Below are 18,858 nucleotides of genomic sequence, written 5' to 3' on the forward strand. Positions count from 1 at the left end.
CAAGCATATTTTGGAGTTGGAATAGTAATTTTAACCCCACCACTATCCAGCATTTTCTTTGAGGCAAACACTCTTTGGAGTAGCAATAGTAATTGTAACATTGTACTATCCTGCACCTTCCTTGAGTCAAGCAGTTTTTGGAGTTTGGGTAGTTATTTTAAGCCTATGACTATCCAGCACTTTTTCTGAAGCAATACTTTTTATTATTTTCCCTGAGGAAGTATCCTTTCTATTTGGAATATTTTTTATAAACTTACCACTATACATTTATTTAAAAATGGGAAACAAATATGTATATAGCTTTAGTCACTTACTTTATTTATATTGTCCAAAATAGAGTATTTTGCTATGTTTTGTAGAACTTTGAAAAGTTTTTGAAAAAACTGAAAAAAAAGTTAATATGCTTTGTTTTCAGTATATTTGGATATCTAGAAATTGTCAAGTAGTTAAATATTTATACAGTTTGTACTTACTTGGTGATTTAGATGGCTCGCTCCGAGGTTTATAATTTTGAGTAGGAAAACGCACGTGCAGTCTCTGGTAATCAGGTAACTACCGTTTTTAAAATGGTGAACGGCTTATTTTATACATTTTGTTGTGTTGAATGTTATTTGAAATGAAAACATGTTATGTGCATGTTTTTTCATTGTGTTTTAATGGTGTGTGAGAATGTAAATAATTATTTTGTTATGTTAGTGTTCGTAACTTTTTATTTTGTTATGTTGTAACACCCGTTTTGGCTATTTCCGGGTCAAAGTAATTTCAATGAAAGAGTTGCAGGACTTTTGTTTTGCTGCATTTAAAAATGATGGTTTATTTGTTTGTGTTTATATTAGTTGTGTTTTGTTGTGTTTTTCATATGTGAAAATTTACAAATTATTAATGGTAGTTTATTTTGTGAAATTAAGTGTATTAATGTTTTTTTATTTGTTTTGTGTTTATATAGGAACATTTTGAAATTGTTGGTTAAATGTATATGATGTTAAAATATATTTTATAAAAAATGTATTATATACCTTCAGTTTTATATTTATTTTATATGCGATTTATGTATTTGGCTAATGTTTAGTAAAATTATATTTGTAAAAACAATGTTCCATTGGTTTAAAAAAAAGTACTTGAGTATTAATTTTAATATGTGAGTATTAATTTTGCTTTTGGGTAATTTAATTAAATATCGTGTAATAAAATAGTATCTGTTGAAGCATTATTTTTGATAAATTTATATAATTGTCATTTTTTTAATTAATTTTTTTTATACGCAAGTATTAATTTTAGTTCTCACATATTAATTTTAATACTTATGTATTTATTTTGAATACCCACGTTTTAATACACTTCCTCACCCAAAACCACTATTTTCCCTGCATCCCGCTCCAGGGGATTATTATCCAAATAAAAAATTAAAAAATCGTGGTGTAAAAGTGTGCGTTGTGGTAGTATGCGTTGTAATGGATTATTCAATGTATTATACTACATATGCGTTGTAATGGTATGCGTTGTGAAAACTTGCGATGTAATGTCAGTTGTGTTGTAAAAGTTGTGTTGGAAAAGCATGTGTTGTATTTGTTCGCGTTGTAATGTCATATATTCATCCCTAGTATATGGTACTAATCTACCCAGGGCATAGGTACCCCAGAGGTCCCCCATAGGCTGAAGCATGCATTATGCCACCCATGTAAGGGCATTCAAAATGGAACAACAGACCTGCCATTGCAGCCTGTGTAAGCTGGTGCTAGCACCACTTACTAAAGTTATAGGTTTCCTATATCTAGGGTCACTGCACTTAAAACCTATAAGTCACCCCTATAGCAGGCCTTTTGCAATCCTGAAAGCAGGGTGCTTGGTTCTAAGTGAGAGGGTGCCCCTGCATGAGCAGGACACCCCTACAGCCTACACAGTCCATTCTCCTGGGTTGTCAGTGAAGCAGCCATATACCACATAGAGGGGCACCAGGTAATTACACGATGACCATCTTGAAAACGGCTGCAATGAGCCCTCCCTTAGGAACAGAGACACATTTCTGCCCTCCTGCTGCTGAGCCAAGCTCGAGTAGGGGAAGGCAGAACAATAGGCATCCTGTCATAGGGAGGTGTGGCCACCTTCCAGACAGGATTTAGTGTATTGAGACCGAGTGGGTGCACTTGCCAGCACCACTAAGTCTGCATAAGGGGCACATTGGCGTTCCTCTGTATAGACCATTTCAAACCAGTTCTGGGAGCCGTTGGCTCCCGCCCTGGTGCGAAACTGGATAAAGGACATGAGAGTAACCTCACCCCTGTCCATACCCTCCCCTGGGAGGGTCCGCTGAATTATCCCAACCCTTTCCTGTGGGTACTTAAGGGCTTACCTGTTGGTGGGTCCCCAGATTCGTCATGGGATAAGATTCAGATCAGACACCACTTCTTCTACCGTCTGGGCAATCTGGACTTCGTTTGGGCTCGACTTTGTCTCCCTTCCAGCCTACTGCATCGTCTGTGCCTGCACACCATACAGGAACCTTCCAAGGCCTGTGGGCATCAAAGACACCTGAAGGAATCTTCTTTGAAATGAAGGAGTAACTCCCCTGCATTTGCAGGCACTTCAACTAAGTCGACCGGTCTGCTGATCCCGAGTTCCTTCAGACTCTGTAAGGTTCTGCAACACAGGTGGTTGTTTTCCACAGCTCCCGAGGCCTGTCCTGCCTTCTCACCAAGTTTGCAGCTAGTATCCCTCGTGGGGGTTGAAATAACGGAACCCCTGTGCTCTGCATCAACTTCCAGTTGCAAACGCTAGTTGGCTTCCTTCCAAGAAGATCTTCGGGCTCCAAGTAGCCCCAACCTCAAGCACCACCAGTGACCAGAATTCTCAGCCACATCGCATCATGTGCACTGTGGCTTGCATCTTTTGGTGAGTTGCTCGAGGCTCCAGTGCCTCCGGCCTGGTTTGTTGGTGCTCCTGTCGGACACCAACCCCTCAGCAGTCGACATTCTTTGTGGGACAGCTCTTGCATGGCTCCTGGTCCTGCTCAGTGTCACCTGGTCCTCACAGCTGTAGAGTCAAGGTCCTCATTACCCATCCTGCAACACCTGACATCGGAGGGCATTCATCTTCCAAGTCTCCTGGTCACTCCTAAGTGACATAGACTCTGCTTGCTGGTACCTTTCATCTCAAATCCACCTTCAAATTCCACTGGACACTTTCTCCTTCTTCTGCAGTGGCACTTTCCTGAACTCATCGGTTTCCGACACCACTTCACACCTATGCACCCGGCTTCCCTGGTTTAGGTAACGTGGGTACTAGGTATCCACGGGTGGGGTGGCTCTCCAACCTTCTGTCTTCCACTGGGTTTGTTCAGGGTCCATTGATAAGGGTCATTAATCTTTAAAAATCCAACCGTGACTTAAACGTAGAGTTGTACGAAGCAGGCGGTTGTGTTCCCACATTGCACACACTCTCCGTGGGGTCCCTATATGCTCACCTTGGGTGGTTCCTTGGTCCCCAGCACTTCTACGTCCTCTCGACACTGTCTTGACCTGAGTCATGGTTCTTATACCACTTTCTTAGTATCTGGTTTGGCCCCCCGGGGTCCACTGTACATTTTGTGCTATTTACTGTGTTTCTTTGCAAGGTATTGTGTTTATCTCCGAGTAGGATATATCAAAACATGGTAGAAAGAAAATTTGTAGAGCGCGATAGCTACCCTGAGGCGTCCTAGCGCTATAGACAGTCGAGTGTGGAGGGGCGGAGAGGGAGCCTAGTCTGATTTGTTAAACAGCAGGGTTTTTAGCTTTTTTCGAAGGGTAGATGGTTGGACTCTGAACGTAGATGTGGGGGAAGATTGTTCCAGAGTTTAGCCGAGTTGTGGGAGAACGACCGGCCCCCGGATCTGGCTCTCTTAATCTTGGGCACTCTGGCCAGAAACAAGGAGGCTGATCTAAGTTGTCTATTGGGTCAATAGGGAGAAATCAGGGAGTGGTTAATAATGTCGCCCATTTTCCAAAAGGCTCGATGAGCAATACATAGACTCTTGAATGATATTCTTTCCCTGATTGGGAGCCAGTGAAGTTTCCTTAATTCAGACAGAGAGGCGGCGAGGTATCTGAAGGAGAGTTCGAGCTGCACAATTCTGGATGACCTGGAGCTTATTTAGAGTAGCCTGGGGGGCCCCTAAGTAGAGGGCATTCCCAAAGTCCAGACGAGACAAAACAAGACCCTGGATCATAATTTGTCTGGCTTTAAAGGGAAGTAGAGGAAGAATTTTCCGGATGAGCCTAAGTATACCGATGCAGGTTGCTGAAAGTTTGGCTGCCTGGTAGTTAAAGTCAAAAGATTTGTCCAGCCAAATGCCCAGGCTCTTGATTGAGTCCTTGGGAGTGGGGGTTGGTCTGAGACACACTGGCCAGAGGGAATTGATGATGTTTTTAGAGGAGTTACCTAGGAGCATCAGCTCTGTCTTGTCTCCATTTAGTTTGAGACAAGAGGATGTCATCCATGAGGTCACCACTTCTAAACAATCCCTCAAGTTGTTGTTCGCCCGGGTGTGGGGTTGATTTAGGGCTACCACTAACTGAGTATCGTCCGCATAGGTACCAATTTTTATCCCGAAGGGGCGGACGATCTCAGCAAGGGGGCTCATATAAATGTTAAAAAGCGTAGGGCTCAGGGAAGAGCCCTGCGGCACACCACATCCGAGTGGTTTGCTGGGAGAGGTGACGTCGCCCTCAAAGACCTGTAAGGAACGGTCAGACAGGAAGGATTCAAACCATCTGAGAACTTTTGTCGAGATTCCTAGGTCGGTGAGTCTTTGCAGTAAGATGCTATGATTTACAGTGTCAAAGGCGGCACTTAGGTCCAGGAGGAAAATGGCTGCAGTGCCTCCCTGATCCATGATCCTCCTTGCCTCCTCTGTCACGGCGACAAGGGCGGTCTCAATTCCATGCATGGGTCAAAATCCTGTCTGGGAGGGGCCAAGCAAGTGATTGGTCTCAAGAAACTCTGTCAATGTCTTATTGACGTGTTTCTCTATAATCTTGCTGAGCCAAGGTAATAAGGAAATTGGACGGTAGTTCCCAGGGTTATTTTGATCCAGGTTGGTTTTTTTAGGAGGGCTTTAACCATAGCCCGTTTCCAAAGGAGCGGGAATGTCCCGGTAGCTAGGGAGGCATTGAGTAGATCAAGAATAGTGGGTAGAATATGTGTGGTGAGTGAGAGCAGAGAGCGCGGGGGTGCTGGGTCGTTAGGAGAGCCAGATTTAACCTGAAGCATGATGGACTGTAGCATGGAACAATCAAGAGAGGGAAGGTTATCAAGTGTTGCTGGGGAATGAGGCTCTGTCTCAGTAGGTTTAACGGCCGATGTGGGGATCTGGGTATGAGGAAAGGAGGTGTAAATAGTTTGGATTTTATTATAAAAGAACTCTAGAAGATCATTGCAGCGGGATTGAGAATTAAGGGGATTAGGGGATTTTTCTGGAAGTTTTGAAAGGGTCATTGCAATTTGATAGATTTTCCTAGGCTTGGAGGCCGCTGCATTGATCTTGTTTTCGTAGAAGGCCGCTTGCGAGATTATAATTTCGTTTTTATAAGATTTTATCGCGGCTCTATATGCGATTTTTCTGGGAAGTGAGTAGTCCAGATGCCATTTCCTCTCCAATTTTTTACATTGACGTTTGCTTTCTCGCAAGTCTTGGGAATACCAGGGGGCCGTCTGTGTGCCGCGCTTAGGCTTAATGCATTTTATGGGGAATACAGAATCTAAAGAGTTTGAAATCCATCTATTATAGTTTTCGTTGGCTAGGGTAGGGTCAGGGTTGAAAAATGGTCTAGACGCCTCGAGGGTCAATGCCCATTCAGCCTGGGAAAGTTTTGACCAATTACGTTCCTTCCGAATAACTATAGTGGAGGAAGGAAGGGTATGTGCAGTGGCCCAAAAGATGGGAATCAGGAAATGGTCCATCCATGGCAGAGGAGAGGGGTTTCCCACTAGTAAATCTGTGCAATTACTAAAAATAGGATCCAGGAGGTGACCCTTAGAGTGAGTGGGTTTCATTACTAGTTGTTGAAGTTGTAAAGCAGCAAGACTAATAGTCAAATCTAAGGCATTGTGGTCCGTGGTGTCATCAAAGTGGATATTGAAATCCCCTAGGAGTGTGTAATTTGCTGAGCTACACACAAGATTGGCTACCGAGGAAGACAGGGCATTGAGAAATTGTCACATGGTCCCCGGTGGACGGTATACAAGTGTCCCAGAGAAAGTACTAGTGGGGGAAAAGTCAAGAGAGAAAGCAAGGCTTTCGCAGTTGGGTAATGGATTTTAAAAGCTGCGGTAGCTGTAGCAGTCTTTGTAGATAATTGCTAAGCCACCCCCTCTTCCAATAGGGCGGTCTGCACGTAAGATTTGGTATTCTTTGGGTAGGGCCTGGATGATATCAGGTTCTGATTCGGAGTGGAGCCAGGTTTCTGTCAAGAAGATGGCATCTGTGTTTAGTTCATCTAAAAGCAGGGATATCTCTGTGGCATGTTTAGGGAGCGATCTACAGTTCAGGAGGTACATGCTCCGTCGAGTGCTTTGAACTGTGGGGTCGAGGAAAGGTTGAAATCCGCAGTGAGGGCAGAATGACCCTTGTTCTGCGGGGTTGCATGCGGGGACGCATAGGGGTGAGGCCTTTCTTCTTAGTTTGTTTAAAAAATTAGAGCTGTACCTCCTTATATGAGAGGTGGGACGAGCAGGGGTCATGGCCCCAGACTCCGGCCGGCCGCAGACGGGCGCAGACGGGCTTGCCTTTGGCGCGCATTCGGTGCGCCGCTGGCACGCTCGCACCATTACCCCAATTATAGCGTGTGGGAGTCAGACGCTAGACTGCTCCCCATGCTACTCCCAAGATGGTGGGCGCACGAAGAAGCAGGTGATCTACCGCTCTTAAAGAGTTATGTTGAGTTGGCACAGATTTAAAAATGTCCTGATTTTAAGATACAATAAAAGATTCTTTATTTATTTATTTTTTTTAAACCCCAGCATAAATGAAAAGACACAGTGAGAAGTTAACAAAAAGTAAACGCTACCGTTTTAAAAGGGACCGACTGGGAACGTCTCCAGCGCTCCACACACAAACAATCAGCCTCCGTCTCCCGGCTCAAGCCTCAGGATATGTGACAATGTGCGCTCACACCATTACCCCAATTATAGCGTGTGGGAGTCAGACGCTAGACTGCTCCCCACGCTACTCCCAAGATGGCGGGCGCACGAAGAAGCAGGTGATCTACCGCTCTTAAAGAGTTATGTTGAGTTGGCACAGATTTAAAAACGTCCTGATTTTAAAGTACAATAAAAAAAGATTCTTTATTTTTTTCTTTTTAAACCCAGCATAAATGAAAAGACACAGTGAGAAGTTAACAAAAAGTAAACGCTACCGGTTTAAAAGGAACCGAGTGGGAACGTCTCCAGCGCTCCACACACAAACAATCAGCCTCCGTCTACCGGCTCAAGCGTCAGGAGATGTTAGAGAGTATTTTATAATAAATACATATTTTTATAAATACCCTGTGGGGTTCTTTTTTACTTAATCTCTACTATAAGATTGCATTCTGGTAAAACAAGCTGCTTTACACTCCTTCTGGACTAAGCCTGAAGGCTGCTCGCCACAGCTACCACATAAAGAGCTTCTAAGATTGTCTAAGACCCCTGAAATCACCATAAGGGTTGTCTGGACTGGTGCAAGGTGCCTACTTACATTAGTGGACATCATATACCAGGCCAGCTTCTCACAACAGTCCCTCTGATTGTACCACTTTTCTTGTTGATACTTTTTCTTGGGATCACTCATGACAACCCCATCAACCCAATGCCATTCCTCCATCAACGGCTTGCCTGGATGTTGTTCATCTATCTAGTTCTTTAAGCAGGTTGCACAAGCATATTTGGTGTCTTCTCGGTACCTATCATCTGGTGCAAATATATTCCAGTCCATGACATAGTAAAACACCAGTAAACCCCGCAAGAGTCCTGGATCTTCCCTTCTCCAAAGCCCCATGACACAAAAACTAAGCTTGAATCACACAGTAGTGACAGCAGACTTCAAATGACACATGGAATGTCCAGTGACCTTTTAACCTCTTGGGTAGGTAAAGACACACCACAAAGCCACTTATGCTCTTGGTTGTTGGGCACAGACATCTGAAGTGAGGCATAAACTTCTTTTAGCACATGAGATTGGTACTAGCTGGTGCTTTTTCCTCCTGAGAATGTTCATCGGTGCAAAACCTCACTGTGTGAGTGTTCTGTACCGAGCGTTGGGGATTGACAGTTGGTTGTGTTTGATGCTGCGGCTGCTCTGCTCGTGATGGTCCAGCTGAGAAATAAATTCATCAAATCCACTTACCTTCCTCCAGCATCTTCTATTACCACATCTTTTCTGGTGACAAGTGCTGGACCATCGACACAGGACCTGCGTGCCTGTGACTGGCGAGAAATGTGCCTTGACGATCTGTGTTCCAGTATGATTCTGTGGCGGGAATGACTCAATGGCAAATTTTGGCGTTTGCAGTGGAGAGGGGTGGCATTGGACTCTCCCACATGGCGTTGACTCTCCCACACGGCGTGAAGGACAGAGCAGCATTTCTGAGGCTCAGAAAACATTCTGAAACTAATGGAGGGATCTGCGTTTCACCGACATCAAGGTGAGGAGTGTCGGACGACGGCGTGCTGACATAGTCACGGTGAGCACTTGACGTTGTCACTGGAACGTAAGCCTTGCATTCCAAAGGCTTTGTTTCCTGGCTTCAAGGGGCAGCAAAAGACGAACAGAGCTTTAATTGTGACGTCACAAAGCTTCTCCTCAAGGTTGCCTCCTGTCTCAGCTGGGAGGTCCGTCACAAAGGCACCATTGTCTTTTAACAGCGGAACAGCATTACTGAACGTGTTTAGGCACGATTTGCATGGTAAATTTACCATTTGTACAGTATTACTCCTCACATTTTACGTATGGTGTTGTCAGTCACAGTGTATCAATCTTGATTTTTTTTTAAACTACAAGCTATACATATACTTTGCTCATTGATTATTCACATTCACCTTGGTTGTTTTTGCATATTTGTGACAACATGCAAGCGGTTTCACCTCCTCCACCATTTTTGGAAACACCTGGTGATTCACCCATTAGGTGGAAACAGTGGTTTGATGGATTTGAAACATATCTTGGTGCAATTGGGGCCAGGTGATTCAGATCTGAAAGAAGGAAATATCTTCTACTTCATTCTTTAGGTTTTGAAGGAAGGGAAAATTTAAAACACCTTCCTCCGCCCGTTGGTGAGAATGAAGAGGTTCTTGATGAGTACCAAGACACCGTTAAAAGACTCCAAAGCAGGTTTGATGTCCAACCTAGCTTAGTGGTGTTGCGACACAAGTCTTTTTGCATATTCAGAACTCGGGGGAGTATGTGGACACTCATATAACTGCTTTAAGGAGATTGGTCTCCCAATGCCAGTTGGAGAATATTGCAGACCAGTTGGTGCGGGACCATTTCATTTGTCACTGCACGGACAAAATGATAAAATAGAAACTTCTTTCAATGGGCATTGACATCTCAGGTGTCGGCAAAGGAACTTGAGTCTAAAAACAATGAAGCTGTTTCTGCAGTCAAGGTCAAAGATTCATAGTATTTTCACCAGTTTGCCAAGTCACGATTGAGTTATGGTGAAAAGCAAAATTCTTATTCAATCATCAAAATATCTGTTTCAGGTGTGGGTACTTTTCTCACGTGAAGGTTAACAAATGTTCGGCAATGTTTGTTACTTGCAGGATCTGCAACAAACCTGAGCCACTTTGCTAAGGTTTGTCAAGCCAGTAGAAAAGACAGTCTTCGTCTGCCAGATGTGTTTTAATGAAAATGTGCATGGCGATGGAGATGACTCCATTACTAAAGAGCTAAGGGATATGATTGTGGTTGTACAAGATGAAGCAGTCAAGGTGGGCAATCCTGACTATGTGTTGATCCCTATGTTGAATTCCAGGTTGAGAATAAGGTTCTGAAACTTTTCATAGATTCTGGTTCTCGCATTTCAATGATCACCCAAGAGCTTTTTGACAAAACCTGGTCCACAAGATCTCTCTTACCTCCTGATCATAAGGCAGTTTCGTATGAAGGTGAGAGATCAATTTGTCTGGGTACATTGAGGACATTATGGAGTTTAGGGGTGGAAGATTGCTGGGAAAGTGTATGTTGCTCACAAAGGATTGAACATTCTAGGATTGTTTCACCAGGGGTTATTCGGCATGATACTTAGACCCGGGACCAGTGAGCAAGTTCTTGTAGTACCGGGCAATGTGGATCTTGAAGAAATTATCAACAAATTTCCTCATGTTTTTTCTGGTGAGCTTTGGAAGATTAGCGATTACCAACATAAGATCATTGTGAAAGATGGTGCAAGACCCGTCAAACACAAGCTCAGGAATTTTCTTTTCAGTATTAGACATGATTTGGAGAAGGAGTTAAATTCTTTGTGTGTGAAGGGCATCATAGAACCTGTTAACTCTTCTCTATGGCCATCTCCTTTGGTTGTGGCACAGAAACAGAATGGGGAGTCGATCTTCGCTGCCTAAACAAGGAGATCTGGGTGGATTCGCATCCCCTTCCGAACCTCAACAAACTCTTAGCAGGGTTGAAGAATGATAAAGTTTTCTCAAAACTAGACTTGGCTTATGCTTACCACCAGGTTGAATTAGCTCCTGAATCCAGACATCTCACTGCTTTTGTCTCCCCTTTCGGTACCTACCAGTATTTTTGCATGTCATTTAGCCTTGCGTCGGTTGCATCTGTTTTTCAGCGCCTAATGAATAACATGCTTAAGGGGATTGACGGATTGTCTGTTTACCAAGATGATGTTTTAGTATTTGCACCCGACAGGGCTGCCCATGATGTTATTCTTCAGGAGGTGCTGTCCAGATTCCAATCTAATGGTGTGGTACTGCGCAGGGACAAGTGTGTCTTCCTTATGGAGGAAGTTGAGTACTTGGGACACTTGATCACGGGACAGGGCATCCTTCTCAAGTCTAGTCCGGTAGAGTCCATTGGTAAGTCTAAGGCACACTCTGATAAGACTACTCTCAAGTCCTTCTTAGGGCTTTGTAAGTTTTATTCATGTTTTGTACAATATTTTGCAACCAAGTTGACGCCTCTTTCACAAATGCTCATGAAGGGTTTTGTGTTTGAGTGGAATTGATGAATGCCAGAGTGTGTTTGATTGGGTCAAGGAACAACTTGAATCGCCGAAAGTGTTGAAGCATTATGATCCTGATCTTCCCTGCAATATGACTGTGAACGCAAGTAATGTAGGTGTTGGAGCTGTTTTGAGTCAAACTAAAGGTGACGAAGTCAGGATTATTGGTTTTGCTTCATGGGTGCTCTCTCCATCTGAAAAAAATATTCTGTGATAGAGAAGGAGTTATTGGCTTGCTGGTGGGTGGTGATGAAATTTAGAATTTTCATTTGGGGAAGAAGGTTTTGCCTTCAGACTGACCACAAGACTTTAGTCTTTATTTTGAGTGGAAAAAAATTCAGAGGTTTAACTCCTCGTATCGCTCGGTTGTCGTCTAAACTTCTCTCGTTTGTTTTCGAACCTGAGTACATTCCTGGAAGTTGGAATGGTTGTGCAGACTACATTTCTCATTCTTCTGACATAGTGGAGGATGAACTTGTCATGGGTGAAGAGGACAAGGAAGAGTACTTTGTCACTGCTGTTGATATCCCACAGTTGGGTGTGATTTCAGAGCATGAGTGGTGGCAGTCCTTTAGTAATGATGTATCCTTGCTGACTTTCATGAAGTATGTGGAGATGGGTTGGTCCTGGGAAAGAAACCTGGGTAGTGAAATCAAAACATCTGTACAGGTGGCGGATGAATTGTCCATTGAGGATGGTTTGCTTTTGAGAACTGATAAGCTGATTCCTCCTGTGTGTTTGAGATCTGGTATCATTGTTCTTGCCCATGAGGGACATTTGGGAGCTACCATGACACAGAAAAGAGTGTGACTCTCTTTTTGGTGGCCCAATATGGACAGGGAGGTGGAGGAAATGGTCACGTCTTGTGTTATTTGTTCTAGCTGTGAGAAGACCGCTAAATTGCACACCCCTCCTCTTTCTCCTCGAAATTTGGAGTCATCAGACCGTTCTAAAAGGTTGCTTTCAAGGTCTTTTATGAGTCTAACGTTGCATCTCTTCCTTTGTCAAAGCTATCCTGAAATTCTCTTTTGATTCACATGAGCTCCCTCCCACAAAAAGAATTAAAGACAAAGTGGTTCGAGAGGTGACAACTGTGCTCCTGGTCCGTGAATACTAATTAAGTTATAGGCCAGGAAGAAGGACCCACACAGTTGCTTTTGAGTAAGAGGCCTAACTGTTGGTTGTTGTAGTCATATAGCACAGGACAGCATATCACTCTCCCAATAATTAGAGCTGTAACTGATCCAGCGAAAGGCCAGGGATTAACACATCAAAGTCAACAAAATTTCAAATGGGCCCATATAGACATTCACATTTCCTGGCTTTTTCGCTGGGGGTCAAGTTTTGTAATTCACTTTGATCTTGATTAGTTAACCGACTGGAGTTTCAATTTTATTCCTGTCTAACTAATCTTCACAGATCAACACTCTTCCTTTGGTCAATGGACCATTAGTTGAGTAGTTAATGGTGATATGAACAATTAACTAACTCATTTACAGATTTCAGTGAAGTAACCACAAACTCTGGGTAAGATTGAATGAATTTTATCCAAATCTCAGTCATAAATGAACGCTCATTTAGTACAAATTCACAGTGCAAACTCCATCACTTTCATGGGAGAGAAAATTAATTTAGCAATACATTCAATTCACATATTCATTCAACAAATCAATGCATTCAGAGTGGATAGATAAAGGCATAAGAAATCATTCATTTGCAAAAAATATGCAAATTTTAAGACAGAATAATAGTTACCGAAAGGTGATTATGGGAAACCCAGAACTCTGGCCAAAGAACTGGTGGAGGTCCCCTGATAAAGAATCAGGAGACAAAGACAGGATCAGGACAGGGCAATACTTACTAAACTTCTCTACAGACCCGACGCACCAGAGTGCATCCCTCTCTCACACTCTCTCCGTCCTTGATATTCTCCCGGAATCTTTGATCTAATCAGGTGTCTTTCAGAGGTGAATCTTCCCAGTCTGTTCTCTCCTTCGTCAGCAGCAGTTCTCGCCTCTCTCCTGCACTCATGCTTGCCTCGCCTCGCTTACATGCATGTCCCACCCTCAAAAGTTACAAATCTTGATGAAATACAAACTCTGATTGGGCAGGGACAGGGGAGTTGTCATCACCTCATGCTGACATGTTTATTTTCTTAATAAACTCTTTTGTCTAACAAACCCTTCCCCTTTAGCTTATTCATTATTCTGTCTTAGTTCCTTTCTCATATATTTAATGTTGCAAATCAGACACATCTTGTATGCTGTTTCACAGTCGAGAGGAGGTTTTACACAGCTGTTGTCTTTGACTCTTGGCAGTCTGTCAGTAACACGGTTAGCGGGTCACATGATGATTCAAATGCGCAGGCTTAGTTGCCTCCATTTTCGTCGCCATCTTTATTCCTTGTATGCCATGTTGGGCATACATATAAAGGAACCATAAACAGATGTTAATTTCTCAAATATGTGATTTTCACTGTTCACCACCCACTTCTACTCTATCCCATGTTATTTTCTCTTTCTTATAGTAAAAGCATTAGCAGCAACAGCTCTCTTTGAATTCATGCAAGCATATGCCAGGCATGTGGTGCCTCAAGACCTAATTTTAGTAATTTATGCGCATGCGTAAGAGTTTTCCCTCTCATACGGGTTAGTCACGTTGTTGTCTAAGTAATTCTGGTTTGCACATGCGCAAAAGCATTTTCCAGTTTAAAGCGGATTTTAGTCATGTTACATTTTATTTTTTATTAATTAAGCATGCGTAAAGCTCTTTCCCTATATGCAAATGTTGTGCGTATATAAATTTTGTTTTATTTTTACCGATTAGTACTGTTAATGAGGGACTGCTCCGAGCAAGTTTCATTTTCTTGAATTCTTGCTCCATCACAACTACTCAGATATTTTTTGCAAAGATAATGCTTCACTCTATCCTTACGTCACTATGAAAACGCTGCAGTTATTGTGATGTTGGATGCACCCGCTTACACGTGGTAAGGCAGCAAGGGTTCTGCATGGAAGAGGAAACAAGCAGTGATGACACGAGTTATCAGACTTTGAATGACTTGTCAGCGTCCTTAAACCTTACAAACATCATCCCTTTTTCAACATGTGAATGGCAGAGCACTGCAAGAAAGTGCAATTTATTTGAGTTGTTTTACAATTTTACTGCTTGTTTTTCCTTGGTATTTTAACTCTGGGCACTGGGAAATTGGAATTTGCTCTCCCAATAATGCGCTCTTACACTTAAACATAATTTAGTCCTGGCTAAATGCAATAGTCTACTTAACTTTTAAGTGAGGGTACAATAAGGTCGTGGAGAAAATTCATTATTGGCATAAAAGTTAAATGTCACATGTGGGCAGAAGAGTACATTTACACCATATGTGCGAATAGATGAAAAATAGTTTCAGACACCTCATTTAGGCCTTATGAGCTGCACCTTAAAACACTGCAGTAACAATAAACTATGCTATCATGTAAGAAAACCCTACATTTATATATATATATTTTTAGAGTTCTAGATAGCGCAAACTCTACCCGAAGATATCAGAGCAATTTACACGAACACCAGTTTCGTTACAGAAGGACACATTCATTTTTGTTATGCATGGTAAGATTAAGTGATTTGCCCACATTCACAGGATGTTAAGCGTCCCTGCCGAGACTTAAACCCGGTACCCTAGCTTCGAGGTCGACCACTCTAGCCGTAAGGCTACATCCTCTCCCCAAAGACACACCCAGCTGTGACTTGTCATTATATTTGTAAAAAATGTAATGCTTACACCTTAACAGAGAAACTGGTAACCGGTTATATAGTATTACACATCATTCAATACAATTTTATTAAACAGCTAATGCTTTGTGAGCACAACATTTCTGGATTTCGAAGATCTCACAAATCTGTGAGACCTTGGAACAAGCATGAAAGACCAGAGCTCTCTTGAAACGAAAGCTAAAGTGCAAACTTAGATAAGGTTTAAATAGCTAACTGTGCCCAAGATGACCACTGTTCTCGCAGAACCTTACAATCTCGCACAAATGCGCTATCAGTAACATTAGCACTTTCCCATGGAACAGGCAAACCCATAGGTCAGGCTTCCGCCACTTTTCACAGCTCTTTCAAGGACAAGAACGCATCTTGGACACGCATAAAGGACTAGAGCTCTTGTTGGGTAGGTATCTTGAACATTAAGCAACAGTGGGAGTTTGGGTGAGGTTTAAATAGCTAACCATGCCCAAGATGGCTACTGTTCTTGCAAGAGTTTGAGATCTTGCACGAATGCTGGGTCCGGTGGTTTAGTTGACTAATGTGTCCATTCTAGGGGCCTGTGTTCAACCTCATGGACACAGGTTCAATTCTTGTTGAGTCCACTCATCCTTTCACCCTTCTGAGGACGATACAATGAGTAACATTGAGTTGGGTAACAATAAACATCTGCTATTCAGCGGCAAGATACCCTTGGGCGAAAGTGCAAAACGTGAACCTGTTAGAGAGGACATCTGCATACTAAACTGTCATCCCTCTAGAATTCTTGTCTCGGCTCCCAGTTTGCTGTTCACTTGTTTCTGGAACAGATAGAAGACGTTTGGTAGGGAAGAATCCGAATTTCCATAGGACAGGCCCTGAACCTTGGGGGAGTTTGGGAGCTTTAGAATTGACATTTTAAATAAAAACGTCTTGGTAGTGTGCAGGCAGGCAAACTGGAACTGTTACAAAAATAACACTCCACCACCAGCGCATAAGTCGAACTGGAGAACACTCAGTAGAAATAAGTTGTCTGGATCTCCTTTGGAAGAAGGTTGGTTTGACTTGCTCCATTCTACAAGGGTCAATTAGCCGGCCTCCTGCTTGTCTCAGAAAAATAATGCCATGTCCAAGATCCAGGTGCTGAGGTGAAGTGACCTGACCTGGACCTGGGGGAACCCTGGTTAGGGAAAGTGCAGGACTCAGAGAGCCTTCCCTGGAAGCCTTAGGGCTGTTTGCAAGACCAGGTATAAATGTTTCAACACCAGCTATAACGAGTAACCTCAGGAAGGCAATACAAAGTTGGCAAGTCTCACTAAGAAAGACACGAACTGCAGCTGTGAATTGAATTGAATTGCTCTGCTCTGATATTTTTAAAAAGGCGTTCTAGGCTACCCCTAGGCTAACTAAACTAAGCATTTGACCAAGAGGGGTCCTGGCGCCATATTATAAATATGGCACCCTTTTCCTGTTTGTGCCACATCACACCTTTCAAAAGGTGTGCTCGGTACAAACAGGGAAAAAAGCACCCAGTTATGCAGAATGCACTGCCCCCAGGGGAGTGCATTCAAGTGAAATACGTTGCGTATGCTTCTAAGCCGCTCTGTGTTTCTCACAGTAGGCTGCATTCCACCTGCACTTTCAAGAGGTGAGAGATATTTGGGGGGTCCATAGGACCCAATTTCTCCCCCCCACATATTGCCACCTTTTTTGTGGCACACTTTTAGCACGCCTCCTAATGTCACCTTTGCCTTTGCTCTCACATTGGTAATATAGCAATGGCACAAAGACAAAGGGCCCGATTCACAGAACTAACTTAAGACGAAATCCTAAACTTACTACCATTTTCGTATTCACAGAAGGCACTTACTCATTTTGGTATTCACAGAAGACACTTACTCACTTCGGTATTCACAGAAGTTAGGAGTCCTAACTTTAGGACTCCTAAATGCCTTCTGTGAATACCGAAAGTCTTAAAATTAGGATTTTTCTCAGTTTAGGAGTCCTACTACTACTACTAAACTGAGAAAAATCCTCATTTTAAGGCTTTCGGTATTCACAGAAGGCATTTAGGAGTCCTAAAGTTAGGAGTCCTAACTTTACTACTACTAAATTGAGAAAAATCCTAATTTTAAGACTTTCGGTATTCACAGAAGGCATTTAGAAGTCCGAAAGTTAGGTGTCCTACCTATACTGCTACTAAACTAAGAAAAATCCTAATTTTAAGACTTTCGGTATTCACAGAAGGCATTTAGGAGTCCTAAAGTTAAGAGTCCTAACTTCTGTGAATACCGAAATGAGCAAGTGCCTTCTGTGAATACCAAAATGAGTAAGTGCCTTCTGTGAATACCAAAATGGTAGTAAGTTTAGGATTTTGTCTTAAGTTAGTTCTGTGAATCGGGCCCAGAGTCATTCCCTTATTTGCATGGGGCCTCACCCTTTCATGATAGCTCTGGTGCTACATGTGTGCCAGCTCTATCAGTATTACAGAAGGGGATGCACAAGCCTCTGTGGCCCACACTGAAAGACCATTATGCCCCAGGTGCACACAAAGCGAGCGCATACGCCTGTTGCGCCCATGGGGCACAATGTTTAATACAGCTGCAAAGAACTAAAAAGTGGCTAAGACCGATAGTGAAACTTGGGACCGGGAGAAGGTGCCAAAGACTCCCTAGTGTTGAAGGGACCTTAGACAGTTCACATTTCACATTATAGAAAAAAAGAATAAGTCTCATCATAATATTATGGAAAACATACTAGGCATCCCAGATACCTGCTCCTTCACATTTGGCCAGACATCGCACCTAGATTCCAGTCGACAACAACCAATCGACTTGTATTTGCTCTTTGCATTTTCTTGGTGGTTTGCGCTTCCTTTTTTCTAAATTGGATTGGGAAATTTATTGTTGGATTTCATAATCTAAAGCTGTTATACTGCAACTTTTTGCCATTAAATTAAATCTGTCATGAGTTCATCTGAAATAGACCACATTTTCCTAATGCATAAGAACACAAAATATAAACTTCAAGAAGATACCTCACAAATTATAGCACACATCCTTGACTCAAATACATTGGAGACAATTTTGTTGTTTCAAAGTATGTGTGCCTTTTCATCTTTTTCTCTTTACTGGAACAGATATGTTCTCCTCCATACAGAGCTAATGATTGAACCAGTAGGCTGCAGTCATAACTGTAATGGGAACGCACATTTTTTTTGGAACATCCGTTCTTTTAGAAAGTCCTGTGGCCACATCATGTCTTTGCTCTTCGCTTTGATTTTGGCAGGACAAAATGCGTGCATTAACCCATCCGTCAGAGTTTTTCAGCCTGCTTCCATGCCACAAAAATGAAGAAAAAAAATGTACTGGGATAAATCACCTTTTAAAACTAAGTGTTTTTTTTTAGAGTTTGATGGACGGGATACTCCATCATAAACAAGGCAGATGTCCTATCGGCCAAATTGCACAGGCCTTATTGTCAAGGGCATCCATAATGTGGTGGGAGGGATATCTGTCACATTTTGATTAAGTATCCCATGTGCCAAACTGTAAAAAAGGTCCTTTGTATCTACCGCGTGACAAATGCTGAGAGAAAATGTGGTTACGTTTGTCTAATTCTATTACTCTCTATTCAACTCACTCACTCATTCATCCAAAAGTTCTCATTTTTGGAGATAAGTTATTAATTTTATTTTGAATCAGCATTGAAAGTGGGTAACTAAGCATAATGAAACATAGAAACAATCTTTCTATACAGAATCCACAGCAGCCTGGAACTTTTGCCTCCCATGCTCAGAACATCGCACCCTTTATCAATCTTCCGCAAGCAGTTCAGAGCCCACCTTTCAGACAACTTCGAACTTACATTACCACATTGACTCTAGCAACTAGTACGGTAGCAGACATAATCCATATTT

The sequence above is a fragment of the Triturus cristatus genome, chromosome 8 (genome assembly GCF_964204655.1).
Source record: "Triturus cristatus chromosome 8, aTriCri1.1, whole genome shotgun sequence".
Lineage (NCBI taxonomy): Eukaryota > Metazoa > Chordata > Amphibia > Caudata > Salamandridae > Triturus > Triturus cristatus.